Source organism: Octopus sinensis, linkage group LG2 (genome assembly GCF_006345805.1).
Source record: "Octopus sinensis linkage group LG2, ASM634580v1, whole genome shotgun sequence".
Classification (NCBI taxonomy): Eukaryota; Metazoa; Mollusca; class Cephalopoda; order Octopoda; family Octopodidae; genus Octopus; species Octopus sinensis.
Genome location: NC_042998.1, coordinates 196,644,197 through 196,662,152, shown reverse-complemented (window position 1 = coordinate 196,662,152; position 17,956 = coordinate 196,644,197).

Below are 17,956 nucleotides of genomic sequence, written 5' to 3'. Positions count from 1 at the left end.
GCCCTACCACACTCTCCTTCTCTAGAAGACATGTTTTTGATTATTCTCAATTTTTTTTTATATGTGCATCAGGAGAAGATGGAGATAGATAACCCAGGGCCACAGAGGACAACAGGGAGTTTTCACAATACAATCTGTTGAAAGCTAGAGACCATTGTCATGCTGGAGCAGTGAAACATAAGATAACATGGTGGTGCTATAGGACTTTCAGATGAGCATCATCATTTAATCATTTAACGTCCGCTTTCCATGCTAGCATGGGTTGGACGATTTGACTGAGGTCTGGCGAACCAGACTCCAATCTGATCTGGCATAGTGTCTACGGCTGGATGCCCTTCCTAACGTCAACCACTCCGAGAGTGTAGTGGGTGCTTTTACGTGCCACTGGCATGAGGGCCAGTTTGGTGGTACTGGCAACAGCCATGCCCAAACGGTGCTTTTTACGTGCCACCTGCACAGGAGCCAGTCCAGCAGCACTGGCAAGGACTTGCTTGAATGTTTCACGTGCCACCAGCACAAGTGCTAGTAAGGTGACGCAGTAATTATGCACCAACCCAATAGTTAATGAAATGGACAGTGGCATCATCAAAATGCCATTAAAAGTATGAAATTGAGAGAAGTAACATCTCTGTCAAATGTAGCTGTTGAAATGCTGAAAATGTCTTGCAACGGTCCAAGTTAGTTACATACATAATCAAACAAGTAAAACTCACCCTGTTCAATCCTCTGTCTCACTTCACTTATATTCACCTTCCTGTAACACGTCTCTCTTTTGCAATTGGGTTAATGGTGTGTCTCCCCTACAGCAAGACACCTGTTCCTGTTCATTTATCAAACTTCTCGTTACCAGGTAAAAAGCAACTTCCCTCAATACTGCTCACCACTCAGTTGTGGAGCCTTGTCTTGCAATTAGACTCAGAAAGTTTGTGAGGATTCTATTGACCCAATTTGCTGACTTTTCCAATGGCACACAGGTGTCAATGAATGGTTGAATGACTAAATCCAAGCTTCTCCGCTAGTTCCTCAACAGTTATGATGGGATCTTGTTCCACCAGGGTTTGCAGGACTTCCTCATTGAGCTCTACAGATCTTCCAGAATGAGGCTTGTCTTCTAGGCTGTAGTTTCCAGCTCTAAATTTCTGGAACCACTGTTGACACTGGCTTACACTTATTGTTCGATCCCCATATACTGCATTAATATTCCTCTCACTTTCCATTGCATTGTTGCCTTTATTGAACTCATAAAGCAAAATATGCTCCTTTGTCACTTCCGTTATAGCTTTGAAAAAATAACTGTTAAAATCGAATTACACTCTTCAAAACTTGCACTAAGAATAAGCACAAAGTAAAATTACCACCTGTTTTTATAGCAAGTTGATACAGGTAGTTTATCCCGTCCCCCTCTGACTTTATTTCATGCAATTGGACATCCTAATATTTTACCTCTCACATATCCTACTGAACATTACAAGCTTCAATCGTGATGAAAGACAAACAGCATTTAACCATCAGAGGATGTTTACGAGGCTTCTGTTCATGTGTGTCTACATATCATCATCATTGTTTTAATATGTGCTTATCCCTAATTTTAAAGGTGGCAAGCTAGCAGAATCGTTAGCATGCCGGGTGAAATGCTTAGCGGTATTTCATCTGCCATTACATTCTGAGTTCAAATTCCGCTGAGGTTGACTTTGCCTTTCATCCTTTCAGGGTCGATAAATTAAGTACCAGTTATGCACTGGGGTCGATGTAATCGACTTAATCCGTTTGTCCCATCTATGTTTAGCCCCTTGTGGGTAATAAAGAAATAGGTATTTAGTCTGCTGCTACGTTCTGAGTTCAAATTCCACCGAGGTCGACTTTGCCTTTCATCCTTTCAGGGTCGATGAATTAAGTACCAGTTGTGTACAGGGGTCAATCGACTGCCCCCTCCTCCCCCAAAATTTCAGGCCTTATACCTAGAGTAGAAAAGAATGTCTGCTTTTCCCTGCTTACATGACATAACATTAAGTTTATTAAGAGAGATTTTCTACTGTTTGATGACCATGCTGTCACCCACACTCACTATTTCTAGGCAAGGTAATATTCCCCCATGGCCAGACATGTTTTTGCAGAACATTGGAAACGAAAAACAATACTTGTATGACACTCATATACTCATTTATCATTTACAACTATCACTTGATGTCAAAACAAGGAAACACACACACACACACACACTGCACTCATTCACACATGTATTTAAAATAATAATAATAATGAAATTATTGTATACAGTGCTCAGGTGCACCACAACTTGTCAAAAGTGCGTATAAAGCATATGCAGTAATGTACAAATGTCATTTCAGTCAGGCTACCCCTGGGAGCTCCTCAGTGCTGACGATCTTGTTCTCGTAGCTAAATCACTACCAGAACCAGTGAAGAAATTTCAGGTGCAGAAGCAAGGTCTGGTATCAAAAGGTCTTAGAGTTAGTTTAGCAAAGACCAAAGTCTTAGTAAGTAGGAAAGCGGACAAATTCCAAATCCCTTTGGGGTGATGACCCTGCTCAGTATGTAGAAAAGCTGTAGGTAGAAACTCGATAAGGTGTACCCAGTGCAAGCTATAGATGAATAAGGGGTGCAGCAATATCAGAGGAAGGTTAACGGATAAAATAGTCTTCGTGTATGGAAGATGTAGAGGTACAATAAACACAGGAAAATAGAGTTCCTCAATTGTCTGGGAGGATACTTAGAAGTAGTTAATAGCTTCGATTACCTAAGTGAGCAAGTCAGCAGTGGAGGGGAATGCTCCAAGAGTGTAGCTGCAAGAATAAGCTGGGCAAAGTTCAGAGAGCTTCTACCTTTGTTGGTAACAGAGGTCCTCTCCCTTAGAGTGAAAGGCAGATTGTATGATGCCTGTGTACGAACAGCTATGCTGCATGGCAATGAAACGTGGACTGTGACTGCAGAAAACATGCATAAGCTTGAAAGAAATGAAGCTGGTATGCTTCAGTGGATATGCAATGTGCGCATGTACAACAGTGTAAGCGTCTTGAGAGAAAAATTGGGCATAAAAGCATCAGATGTGTGCAAGAGAGAAGACTACACTGGTAAGATTATGTGATGCATGTGGTTGAGGACAGCTGTGTCAAAAAGTGCTGGTCCCTAACTGTGGAAGAGGTAGACTTAGGAAGACATGAGATGAGGTGGTGAAACATGATCTTAGGTTGTCGGGTTTCACAGAAGCAATGACAAATGATTGAAACCTTTTCCAATTTGCTGTGCTTGAGAAGACTTGTCAGACCAAGTGAAATCGTAATCATGGACGGTGGTAGTGACATGTAAAAGGCACCTGTGAAGGTAACAGAGGAATGGTACCTGTGCGAAGGCGGTGACCTGGCAGAATCATTAGCACGCCAGGCGAAATGCTTAGCGGTATTTTGTCTGTCGTTACGTTCTAAGTTCAAATTCCGCCGAGGTCGACTTTGCCTTTCATCCTTTCGGGGTCGATAAATTAAGTACCAGTTATGCACTGGGGTCGATGTAATCGACTTAATCCGTTTGCCTGTCCTTGTTTGTCCTCTCTGTGTTTAGCCCCTTGTGGGCAGTAAAGAAATAGGTACCTGTTTCGGTGACACATAAGAGGAACCCACTACACTCTTGGTGTGGTTGGTGTTATGAAGGGCATCCAACTGTTGAAACCAAGCCCAGACTGGAGCCTGGTTCAGCTCTCTGGCTTTCCAGTTCAAGTCAAACCATCTTACCCCACCAGTATGGAAAACAGGCATTAAATGATGATGAGGAAAAAGAGAAGGGAACATACATACATATGATGGCACTTATTACAATACTTCACAGGGGCATAGAGTTTCATATTGGCCAGAAATCCTAGTTGCAAGGATTACAACAACATAGTATAAAACTACAAGTCCTTGTGAAATTTTCAGTTTTCCAATATCTACACAACAGGTGATCACAGCTGGAAGTTTTGATCATAGGCATTCTACAATGGGGCCCACTCAGTGTAAAAAAACAACTGTAGAGGTTCCAATCCCACCAGTATCCTTATGTCAGTGGTTCTCAACCATTTTTTGCCTTTGGATCCCTTTGGTTTCTTTTTTACTCAGATGGACCCATCATCATCATCATGCTGGCATGGGTTGGATGGCTTGACTAGGGACTGGCAAGCCACGAGGCTGGACCAGGCTCAATCTGATCTGGCAAAGTTTCTACAGCTTGAGGCCCTTCCTAATGCCAAAGACTCCGAGAGTGTAAAGGGTGCTTTTTATATGCCACCAGCATGGGAGCCAGTCAGGTGGTGGCACTGACATCGACCATGTTTGGGTGATGCTTTTTATGTGCCACCAGCACAGGAACCAGTCAGGGCGGGGGGCATGCATCAACCACATTCGGATGGTGATTTTTATGTGCCACTGGCACGTGGAGCTAGTCACACAGCACTGGTAATGACCCCCACACATGCATGGTGCTTATTGCATACCACCAGTATGGGCGCCAGTCAGGCCACAACTACAATTTCTATTTCATTTTGATTTTGATTTACTTGACTCAATAGGTCTCCTCAAGCACAGCATGTCGGCCAATGATTAACAATCCTGATATATTTTCATAATTCGGTATTATAAGGAATTGTATAAAAAAATTGTTGAACTGTTTTGTGCATTGAAGAAGATTAACTAATTTATTGCTCATAAGGCACAGGAGTGGCTGTGTGGTAAGTAGCTTGCTTACCAACCACATAGTTCCGGTTAAGTCCCAGTGCGTTGCACCTTTGGCAAGTGTCTTCTACTATAGCTTTGGGCCAACCAAGGCCTTGTGAGTGGATTTGGTAGACGGAAACTGAAAGAAGCCCATCATATATATGTGTGTGTGTCTTGACAACCGATGCTGGTGTGTTTACGTTCCTGTAACTTAGCGGTTAGGCAAAAGAGACCGATAGAATAAGTACTAGGCTTACAAAGAATAAGTCCTGGGGTCGATTTACTCGACTAAAGGCAGTGCTCTAGCATGGCCACAGTCACATGACTGAAACAAGTAAGAGAGTAAAAGAGAGATTATAAGCTTTAACAAAATCTTATATGTACCCCCAAGTGTCATGTAGGCCAAGGGTTAAATGGACTCCCATATTGATCCTGTTCCAGAACTACTGATTTACACACCCAGCTCAGTGTAGTTCCCCATTCAGCCTTCCCTCATTTCTCTCATATAAAAATATACACTTAATAACCTCCATGTCTCAAAATACTGTATTTAAGATATTCTGTTTGTGCCTGTATATCGGAGACCCCCTTCGGTCACGAATGCCCATGGGATTGCACCTAGAAAATTACCCTCCGAGGCACACGTCCGGGCAAGGCTGTTTATGGAAGACCAGCAGTCGCCCATGTATACCACCCTCTACACACCACTGATGTTATCCAAAGGAAAGGCAAAGGGGCCGATACAGCTTGGCACCAGTGACATCGCAAGTCATTTCCACAACTGAGTGAACTGGAGCAATGTGAAATAAAGTGTCTAGCTCAAGAAAACAACACACAGCCTGGACCGGGATTCGAACTCCCAACCTCACGATCGTAAGTTCGACGCTCTAACCACTGAGCCATGCGCCTTCACTCGCCTGTATGAGAATATTATAAACCATTTGGAGAGAGGCCTTCTCTTTGATGAGTTATGTGAAAGTATCCTTTAGGGTATTATGCGTGATTTGGCTGCAAATACATTAATAATATTTGAAAACTTGAGCACTATGGGGTGTGAGAGTGGACTGTAGGTGTGGGAAAGAAGGGAAAGTCGGTGGCTGGTGATAAAAAGGGACCTAATTCCGTAACATATCAAATATTCCTAACAGAAAAAAACATTTTAATCAACACTGAGAGTAATCTCCCTTGACCCATAAACTGAAACACTATCACTACATAATATATAAGGCAGTGCTTTTCAAACTTTTTGCTGGAGCGGAACCCCAAGGAAACATTCCACTGGCTCGAGGAACCCCTGTGCAATAAGTTAATAGTCTTATGCACACATATCTGCACAGGAGAATTAAAAATTACTGCCGATTTTAGCAGTTTTGTAACTTCTTGCGGAACCCCTGGACTGTACTGGCGGAACCCTGGTTGAAAATCACTGATATAAGGTATGTATGTATAAGGCAGCGAGCTGGCAGAAATGTTAGCACGCCGGGCGAAATGCGTAGCCGTATTTCGTCTGCCGTCACGTTCTGAGTTCAAATTCCGCCGAAGTCGACTTTGCCTTTCATCCTTTCAGGGTCGATTAAATAAATACCAGTTATGCACTGGGGTCAATGTAATCGACTTAATCCCTTTGGCTGTCCTTGTTTAGCCCCCTGTGGTCAATAAAGAAATATATATATAAGGTATGTATAAGGCAGTGAGCTGGCAGAGTCGTTAGCATGCTGGGCAAAATGCTGAGGGGCAATTCGTCCGTCTTTACATTCTGAGTTCAAATTCCCCCCAAGGTCGACTTTGCCTTTCAGTCTTTCAGGGTCGATAAAATAAGTACCAGATGAGCACAGGGGGTTCATGTAATCTACTTGTATCACCCCTGAAATTGCTGGACTAGTGTCAAAATTTGATACCAGTATATAAGGTGTGTGTGTGTGTAAACATATATTATCATCATCGTAACCAATTAATGTCTGTTTTCCTTGATAGCAAGGGTGGTTTGCCAGGATCCAGTGAACTGCAGGGCTGCATCAAGTTCTGATGTCTGCTTTGTCAGGGTTTCTACAGCTGGTTTTCCTTCCAAATGCCAACCACTTTACAGTGAGGACTGGCCACCAGAAACTACTGAGGTTGACTGGTGACTTGCAAGATAGGTGAAAGGACGAGAAAAGGAAAAAGCTCCTTTGACATGGTGGGTGAGTATTTTGGAAGGTGCTTTATGCCAGGTGTGGTGAGGTCAAACTGGGCCAGAAGGACATGTGCAGGTGTCTTGGTATAGCAAAAAATACATGGCTACCCTGCATTATATAAGGGTAGGTGGGTGTATCTAGGAAGAAAGTAAGATGATAGTGATGGGGTACCAGAGCAAAGCCTCAAGAAGGAAGTGAGGGTATGGACAGTGGGTTGGGGAAAGAAAGGATGGGTTAGGTGGGGGGTTTAGGACTGAGGGGAGAGTAACAGATGGAGATGAAGGTAGTGAATGATGAAGTGGGGTGGAGGTGTGCTTGATGTGAAATATAAATAGTATTTAAAAATCGAAGTCGAAATCAAATGTGGTGACTGGCATCCGTTGCTAGTGGAGTGCTAAGAGTACCATACAAGTGAGATCGTTGCCAGAGCAACAAGTTGGCCTTCGTGCTGATGGCAGGTTGAACACACCATTCGAGCGTGATCGTTACCTGCATCGCCTTACTAGCACTTGTGTTGGTGGCACGTGAAACATTCGAGCAAGGTCGTCGCCAGTGTTGCTGGACTGGCTCCTGTGCAGGTGGCACGTAAAAAGCATCATTTGGGCATGGCCGTTGCCAGTACCACCAAACTGGCCCTCGTGCCGGTGGCACATAAAAGCATCCATTACACTCTCGGAGTGGTTGGCGTTAGGAAGGGCATCCAGCTGTAGAAACTCTGCCAGATCATATTGGAGCCTGGTGCAGCCACTAGTTTTACCAGACCTCAGTCAAAGTGTCCAACCCATGCTAGCATGGAAAGCGGACATTAAATGATGAAGATGATGATGATTTGTACTTGTGCTTGGCGTGGCATTCCCCTGGATTTCCAACCAATGAGTAATTCATGCTTGAAGTTTCATTGTTTACATTGGACAGATAGGTGTCCTCACCTTGTTTGTTGTTACCACAACGTTTCAGCTGATGTACTCTCCAGGTTTCATAGGTGTAGGAGTGGCTGTGTGATAAGTAGCCTGCTTACCAACTACATGGTTCCGGGTTCAGTCCCACTGTGTGGCACCTTGGGCAAGTGTCTTCTACTATAGCCTTGGGCCGACCAAAGCCTTGTGAGTGGATTTGGTAGACAGAAACTGAAAGAAGCCCATCGTATATATATATATATATATATATATGTATGTATATGATTGTGTGTCTGTGTTTGTCCCCCTAACATCACTTGACAACCGATGCTGGGAGAGTGGGGAAAGCAAGGGTGGGGTTGCTTTTGGTAGAAACGCAAGTAAAGGAGTCGGTGATGTGATAGGGTCAACGATGGGTGCCAGTGAATTCCCCTATATATATATATATATATATATATATATATATATATATATATATATATATATATATGGTATTTTTATATATGTTAAAGCTTATGGTGATCGCCTTGCAATGACAAAGGAAAACAGTCCAATACAGGGGCATATAACCCCTCAACAGAAAGAAGAAGGCTTTCTTAACCGCGTGGGGGTTGAACCCACATCTCTTTATCAACCTCCTTTTTCTTGTCAAATTTAAGAACTATAATAGTTTGTGTTTGTTATTTATTTATATGTAAACAATCCTTCTACTTGCTTTCAGTTCTTAAATTTGACAGGAAAAGGGGGAGGCTGATTCGCTGGTGTAAAGTTAACACACTTAGTCACATTAGCAAAGGGATGTGGGTTCGACTCCCAAGCAAATAGGAAAGCCTTCTTTTTTCTGTCGGGGGCTTATATGCCCCTTTATTAGACTATTTTCCTTAGTCATTGCACAGTGATTGCCATAAGCTTTAAGCTTATATAAAAATACAATTATTATTATTTACAGGATTGTAAACACAGCGCCATATAAAAAAATCTCTCGCACCAAAATATATATATATATATATATATATATAAGGTTGGCCAAAAGCTACCTGACATTAAACCCAAACCATTTAATTCCAAGATTTATTTATGATTAACAACTGAATGAATTTAATAAAAGTGTTTAATTCTGAAACATCATGAAAAACTGTTCAAACTGAAGTCCTTCTTGAGCGACACATTTTCCCATTCGAGTCAATACAGAATTACAGCAGAGAGTATTTATGGTATTTTGATTTACTATCGGGTGAGTTTTGGCCAACTTTGTGTGTGTGTATATATATATATATATATATAATGTAAATAATCAGATAATGGAGAAAACCTCAGATTAACAAACACATCGACTGGACCACATTTATAGCTTATATTTTAATACAAAACATGACATAACAAAATAGGTGACATAACTTTAGTCAATTACTATAACTGTTAACTCTGTTTACTAGATATATATATATATATAAGGAAAAGGTCAAGGTAGAAAATGTTCTTCATGATAAATTATTTTAGCATTTTCTACCTGACTTTTCCTTATACATATCAACTTGTGTGTTTCTTTTCAACCTTCTACATGCATACATACATACATACATACATATATATATATATATATATATATATATATATATATATATATATATATAAATGGAGCTAAACACAGGTGTTATTCAAATTCTTTTACTTCCGACACATGTTTCGAAGATATCACTGGTATTATTCCAAAGGAATAAAATGGTGTAAAACAATGTAATCTTCTCTTCAGGGAAGTGAAGAAATGAAACTCGTCAATAATACATTTTAACAGAAAATGGTAACTATTTATATATTTTTTCCATGTTAATTGTTAACAAGGGAAAAATACACACATCTATTTACACACACACACACACACACACACATATATATATATATATATGTGTAAACAGGGTTGGCCCAAAAGTCAGCTGACAGTAAATCAAAAACCATTTAATTCCAAGATTTATTTATGTTTAATGACAGAATGAATTTAATAAAAGCATCTAAGCATGAAACATCATGAAAATTGTCCAAACTGAAGTCCTTCTTGAGCGACGACACATTTTTCCATTCGAGCGAATACAGAATTACAGAAAATATTTATGGAATTTTGATTTACTGTCAGGTGAATTCTGGCCAACCCTGTGTATATGTTTTTCTGCTTCCTTTGCTCCAGTCCCCTTATGATTATGCTGATTTCGAAGACGACGATTTGCATGGTGCTACTCCCACAGTTAAGATAGAAGGTAAACCATTCTTTTCCATTATATTTTCATTATTGTACTGTCTACATTTACTTTGGTAGACATCTTTCTATTTTATTTCATTCATTGACTAACGATAGGATAAACCCATCGTTCTTTTGATTCCATAATGATCACACAAACAATTACACACTTTTGTACATATACATCTATATACATGAACACATGCACACACTCACACACACATGTGCACACACGCACACACACACACACACACTCATGCACACACGCACACACTCACACACACATGCACACACTCACACACATATGCATGCACACACACTCACATACAAACACACATGGACACATGCACACATATTTTATACTAAGACATTGGTTCTCCTTTGTTTCAATTATATGGATGGTTATCATCATCATCACCATCATTTAACATCCGCTTTCCATGCTAGCATGAGTTGGATGATTTGACTGAGGACTGGCGAATCAGATGGCTGCACCAGGCTCCAATCCTGATCTGGCAGAGTTTCTACAGCAGGATGCCCTTCCTAATGCCAACGACTCCGAGAGTGTAATGGGTGCTTTTACATGCCACCAACACGAGGGCCAGTCAGGTGGTACTGGCAACGGCCACCTGCACAGGAGCCAGTTAGCGGCACTGGCAACAACCTCGCTCGAACGTTTTTTCTCGTGCCACCAGCACAAGTACCAGTAAGGTGACACTGGTAATAATCATGCTTGAATGGTGATTTTTACGTGCCACCGGCATGGAAGCCAGTCAGCTGCTCTGGCAATGATCACACTTGGATGGTGTTCTTAGCACTCCACTAGCACAGATGCTAGTTAACAATAAGTACAGCTATTAATTTAGTATGCTGGTGAGAGTTTATAAGGGTTTTGGTAACAGTCTTCCAGACAATAACAGAGAAATTTAAGACAGGTTTCCCATGGGAATTCCTCTTTGCCTCAACAGGTCTTCGCAAGCAGAGTTTAGTGTCCAATGAAGGAAAGGTACACATAGGTGGGCTGGTTAGATGGAACAAAATTGTCACGGCTTCATGTGTGGATGAAATATACCATAAAAACAGGTCTCTTTTCTAAGACTGAGTGATGCCTTGATGATCACATCAGCCATCTTTTGTATGAAAGCCAATAACTCATTTTTTTCTTTTTTGCTTTGATACAATGGGTTGATTGCAATAAACATCAGGTTTTTATTTAATGCACCTCTAACTCCCTGACAATGGCAAGCCAAAAACATATGCATTAAAATTCTGGACTCTGGAATGCTGAGAAATGATTCAACTACATAATTGATCCTTTCAGCTGCTGATCTCTGTCTTACCCTACTATCTGAACTAAATCAGGCCTTGCACTGGGAATTTCTGGAAACTTCTCAATTGATCTCTGATTTGAGTGTCAAAGTAATTGATGTTAAAGCAAAAACCTGCAGAGAATCACCCACTGAAGGATCATAATGGATCAAACCTGTTTTACAAGGATCATACCTATTTCTTTATTACCCACAAGGGGCTAAACATAGAGGGGACAAACAAGGACAGACATAGGTATTAAGTCGACGGATTACATCGACCCCAGTGCGTAACTGGTACTTATTTAATCGACCCCGAAAGGATGAAAGGTAAAGTCGACCTCGGCGAAATCTGAACTCACAACCTAACGGCAGACGAAATACCGCTAAGCATTTCGCCCGGCGTGCTAACGTTTCTGCCAGCTTGCCGCCTTGATCATACCTGTCTTACAAGCCTGCCTGCAACTGTAACCAAATCCAGACCAGTGAAAAATTCCTCAGATCGTTTTTATTAAAAGCAATAATCATTTCTTGAAATGCAACTTTTCTAACGACAACTTTATAAAATGCGATGAATGCTTGATTTCTAAATTCCTGTCTCGTGACTAGTTTCTCAATACATTCTTAGTATCCTTTCTTGACTTCTCTTCCTCTCTTTTACTTGTTTCAGTCATTTGACTGCGGCCATGCTGGAGCACCGCCTTTAGTCGAACAAATTGACCCCAGGACTTATTCTTTGTAAGCCTAGTACTTATTCTACCGCTAAGTTATGGGGACGCAAACACACCAGCATCGGTTATCAAGCTATGTTGGGGGGACAAACATAGACATACACATACATATATATATATATATATATATATATATGCCGCCCCGACTTCCTAGCGCCACCCCGACTGCCTCCATGCCAGTGGCACGTAAAAAGCAGCATCCGATCGTGGCCGTTGCCAGCCTCGCCTGGCCTCCATACTGGTGGCACGTAAAAAGCACCATCCGATCATGGCCATTTGCCAGCCTCGTCTGGCACCTGTGCCGGTGACACGTAAAAAGCACTCACTACACTCATGGAGTGGTTGGCGTTAGGAAGGGCATCCAGCCGTAGAAACATTGCCAGATCAGACTGGGCCTGGTGCAGCCTCCTGGCTTTCCAGACCCCGGTCGAACCGTCCAACCCATGCTAGCATGGAAAGCAGACGCTAAACGATGATGATGATGCATATATTCGACGGGCTTCTTTCAGTTTCCATCTATCAAATCCACTCACAAGGCTTTGGTCAGCCCGAGGCTATAGTAGAAGACACTTGCCCAAGATGCCATGCAGTGGGACTGAACCTCGAACCATGTGGTTGGTAAGCAAGCTACTTACCACACAGCCACTCCTGCTCTACTCCTGTGCCTTTGTGGAGCTCATCAACATCCATAGTCTTCTGGAACATTTCTCATTGGCATTCCTCTAAAGTGTGCATACATTTTTGGAGGACACCATGTCTGTTTCAGTATAAATGCTTTAAAATGTCGTTATAATCATATCTATAAGGTATGTATTGTTTATATATTCCAGATGATGATGATGATGCAGAATTCGATTTAACGAGACCTTTGGGCAGTATACCAGGTAATGTTATGTATTGCTAAGAGCCTCTCTTTTATTTGGTTTACAACATATCACATTTATCACTAGAGAATTAGAGAAAACCCCTGACAAAGGCATCATACAATATGCCCTTCCCTCTGAGGAAAGGTCCTTTGTTACCAGCAGAGGTAGGAGCTCTTTGAACTTTGCCCAGCCTAATCTTATTCTCGCAGCTATGCTCTTGGAGCATCCACCTCCTCTACTTACTTGGTCACCCAGATAACAGAAGCTGTCTACTACCTCTAGTTTACTCACCTGACAGATGATGGCATCTGTTTTCTCTACATTTTCACTGTTTATTGTACCTGTGCACCTTCCACATACAAAAGTTATTGTCCCTCTTAACCTTGCCCTGATATTGCTACACCTCTTATATGTTCATAGCTTATAGGATGTACCAGGTGCATCTTATGGAGTTTCTACCTATGCCTTTTCTATAGATTAAGCAGGGCCATCTAACTGAAGGGATTTGTGATTTGTCTGCCTTCCTACTAACTAAGACTTTGGTTTTTGGTTAACTCTTAGGCCATTTAATTCTAGACCTTGTTTCCGTACCTGGAACTTCTTCTCTAGTTCTGGTAGTGATTCAGCTATAAAAACAAGATCGTCAGCATAGAGAAACTCCTAGGGGCAGCCTGTCTTGAATTCCTCTGTTTTTGCCTGGAGGACTATGATGAACAAAAGGAGGCTGAGGACCGATCCTTGGTGAACCCCTACTTGTACCCTGAATTCTTTGCCATACTTGCTGCCAACTCTCACCTTACTGGTAGTGTCCCTATACATGGGTTCTACAGCTCTTACCAACCATTCATTTATCCCTAGTTTCTGCATTGATCACCAGATAAGGGATCAAGGGACCCTGTCAAATGCTTTCTCCAAGTCAACAAAAGCCCAGTACAAAGGTTTGTCTTAGGCTGTATATTTCTCCTACACCTTACCAAAAATATAGCATCAGTGGTGCTTCTCCCTGACACAAAACCAAACTGCAGCTCATCTAGAGTAACCCTATCCCTAATTAGTTGGGCTGTGACCCTCTCTGTAACTTTCATCTCCTGATTCAACAATTTGATACCTCTGTAATTATTTCTATCTAAGGCGTCACCTTTACCTTTGTAGCAGTTGATTATGGTGCTGCTACACCAGTTACTGGGTATGACCACTTCGTGAGTCATTCCCTGATTTTCAATACGGGTGACTATATGAATATATGTGGAGGCGTGTGGCTTAGTGGTTAGGGTGTCAGCACCATGATCGTAAGATTGTGGTTTCGATTCCTGGACCGGATGATGCATTGTGTTCTTGAGCAAAACACCTCCTTTCATGTTGCTCCAGTCCACTCAGCTGGCAAAAATGAGTAACGCTGCGATGGACTGGTGTCCCATCCAGCTGGGGAACACATACGCCATTGAAACTGGGAAACCGGGCCCATGAGCCTGGCTAGGCTTTTAAAGGGCATATTTATTTTTTCGTTTTATATGAATATATAATATATATTTAGTTATTTTAGTGAGATTGTTTGTGTGTGTGTGTTTGAGAGACTTTCAACATATAGACAAGACATCATCATCATCATCGTTTAACGTCCGTTTTCCATGCTAGCATGGGTTGGACAGTTCGACTGGTGTCTGGGAAGCCATGAGGCTGCATCAGGCTCCAATCTGATCTGGCAGAGTTTCTACAGCTCGATGCCCTTCCAAACGCCAACCACTCCGAGAGTGTAGTGGGTGCTTTTACGTGCCACCGGCACGAGGGCCAGTTTGGTGGTACTGGCAATGGCCACGCCCAAATGGTGCTTTTTACGTGCCACCTGCTCAGGGGCCAGTCCAGCGGCACTGGCAAAGACCTCGTTTGAATACAGACTTTAAAAAAATGACCTTCACTTTAATCATTTATGCAGATGTATGTGCATGTTTAACAAATATTTTTACCTGCAGTGTAGCAGCAAACAACAACCTGGTTATATCTAAAAAGTATATTTTATTTATATTTTACCAGTGCTCCGCCGTGAACCTCGCCTGAAACCCTCGATGGATATAGTGAAGAGAAAATCAATTTTGAGATCACCTCCAGCGCTAGGTAATATTGTGTAGTGCTAAGTGCCTCTCTGTCATTTGGTTTACAACATATCACATTTATCACTAAAGAATTAGAGGGAAGCCCTGACAGCTCTATCTTTCTATTAACTTACTAGCTTAAGGTGACCCGCTCTACGCACGGGTGAGGGTGTGGTTGTTACTTTCTGTTGCTTCCTTTCTGTTTCTTATCGCCACATTCTCCCTCTTTGTTTTTCTCTCTTTTCTCTCTCACTTTCCCACTCTCTTACTCTTCCTTTCTCTCAGACTCTCCCTCGCTTTCTCTTACTCTCTGTCTTTCTCTATCTATCTCTCTCCCATTTATAAAAAACAAAAGATCTTGAGTAAGTTGAGAAAGAAAATATTTTGAAAGATCAATCATAATTATCAGGCAGTGACAACGGAAAGCACATTTGCCTTTTGTACGTGCCACTATTTGAGCGATTAAAAATAAGAAGAAAGTGGATTTCTTTGTTAAATTTAGTAATTATTTTGGGAATTGTTCGACGATTGACCATGCAAATGAAAGCTCTAAACACGGGCTACATGCAGCTGTAAATTTCTTTAAGAAAAAATGAAAACTTTAAACAATAAAAAATAAAAGGCAAAAATACATAAAAATGAGAAATTTTTTTCAACTTCATAAATCTTGCCTTAATTTTCAAAATTTCGAACCCATTTTCCCGCGCTTAAATTACAAATCCGTTTCCACTTTACCATGTTGAAAATTTGATTGAAATCGGGCAAAAGGTGTCCAATCTAGACCCCAAAGTGTCCCCCCAAATCAATAAAATCCCCATTTTCACAGCAAAGCAACCACTGTAGCGCCCCAAAACGTCTCCCAATCAATTTCTCACCTCAAGTTACCCCCCCTCCTGTAAATTTTAAAATATCTAAGATCCAGCATAGTTTGTTTTCTTTCTCAATTAAAACTATGTCTGGCTTCCTATTCTATTTATTATTATTATTTTTATCATCATCATCATCATCATCATCATCATCATTATTATTTATTCAAGGCGCTGCTTGGAATTGAAGTCGGTATCTTGGGGTCAGTAGCCCATGCTCTTAACCATTACACTATAAGCTCATGGAAAGTTATAGAGGTTGGGTTCAAAATTCTTCCAGGACACCTGATGAAGGCTGGAGAGTAAATCAGCCGAAACATTGTGGTCACAACAAACAAGTTGAGGATACATATATGTCTAATGTAAATAATGTAGTAGTTAATAAACCATACAGTACACACCTGGTAGTTTGCCAGAAAAATACATTCATTGGCTTAGTGGTCATTGAGTATGTGTTTAGTGAGAAAGATAGAAGCCGGAAGATACATGTACACTGAGGGATACAGCAAAGCCAGTGGGTCTCACAGGGTTAATGACCGAGACCTTTGGCATTACGTCATGCTTGAGAAGAAGACCCCCTCAAGCTAAGTGAAATCAAAGTCATGGCAGATACCGGTGTCACACAAATGGCACCTGTGCCACTGGCACGTAAAAGTACCCATTATGCTCTCAGAGTGGTTGGTATTAGGAAGGGCATCCAGCCACAGAAGCCATGCCAAATCAGACTGGAGTCTGGTGCAGCCTTCCAGCGTGCCAGCCCTGGTCAAACCATCCAACCCATGCCAGCATGGACAACGGACGCTAAATGATGATGATGATGATGATGATGAATGGAATTCTCCCCTTTTACATTGCAGATCCTGAAGATATTGCGGCAATGTTACCCCGTATTCCAAAGGGAGTAAGTATTCTCTTAAATAACTTATCTGCTGAAACCATTTACTAGGGCTTTCTTTTGAAGAAGATAACAATCCACTCTGACTCAAATGCCAATCTGTTTAGGTGGACTTAGCCATTGGTTCATGCCTCCATTCAGACAGAATGCACTTCCACTTTCTTTCAATCACATTGTCGCACGTTGCATTTTGCATATACTTTTTTTCGTTCATTTTGGAAACATGGTGCTAAGAGCACCATCCGAGCATGATCGTTGCCAGAGCGGCTAACTGGCTTCTGCGCCGGTGGCATGTAGGAGGCACCATTCGAGCAGGATCATTACCAGCATCGCCTTACTGGCACCTGTGCCGTTGGCATGTGTAAAAAAAAAAAAAAAAAAAAAAGAGCAAAGTCGTTGCCAGTACCACCTGAGTGGCACGTAAAAAGCATCCACTACACTCTCGGAGTGGTTGACGTTAGGAAGGGCATCCAGCTGTAGAAACTCTGCCAGATCAAGATTGAAGCCTGGTGCAGCCATCTGGTTTGCCAGCCCACAGTCAAACCATCCAACCCATGCTAGCAGGGAAAGCAAACGTTAAATGATGATGATGATGATACATGTTAACACTATCTCATTCATGCACCATACCCTGCCTTTCTTGCTTGTTTTCCATCCTCCCTCTGTAAGACCCTAGGTCAGTCGCGTATGCATAGAGAAAGTTGTTCTTCCTCTACAATGCGCCACATGCCTCATTCTTGCTCCTGCACATTTCAAGGTGTTTAATACCTGATGCACTGGCTGAAATATCCAGCACTGCCTTAAGCATTGGCATATTCAACACTGTATTTGTAATCACTACATTAGCATACTACCTCAGCCATGAGCCCTTTTGCACACACACACACACGCAACTCTATCATGCCTCTACTGCCTTGTTTGTGCAAGCTCAGCTCAGCTCTTTTCCAGACTCGATGCATGTCGGATGTTCACATGCTCTGCGCTCATGCTTAGACATAATTTCCCTCTGTTAGACCCCTGTTTGGTCACGTATTGAAGGGAGAAAAATTACCTGTCTCGCGCATCCCCCCCCCCCCCCAGCATGCTACACTTTCGTTCTTGCTAACCCCAGCAATTACCCACGACAACAGCGCCAGACACATTTCACTTCTGAAAAACCTTCAAGGCATTTCATACACTGCAACCCTACAAGAAGATC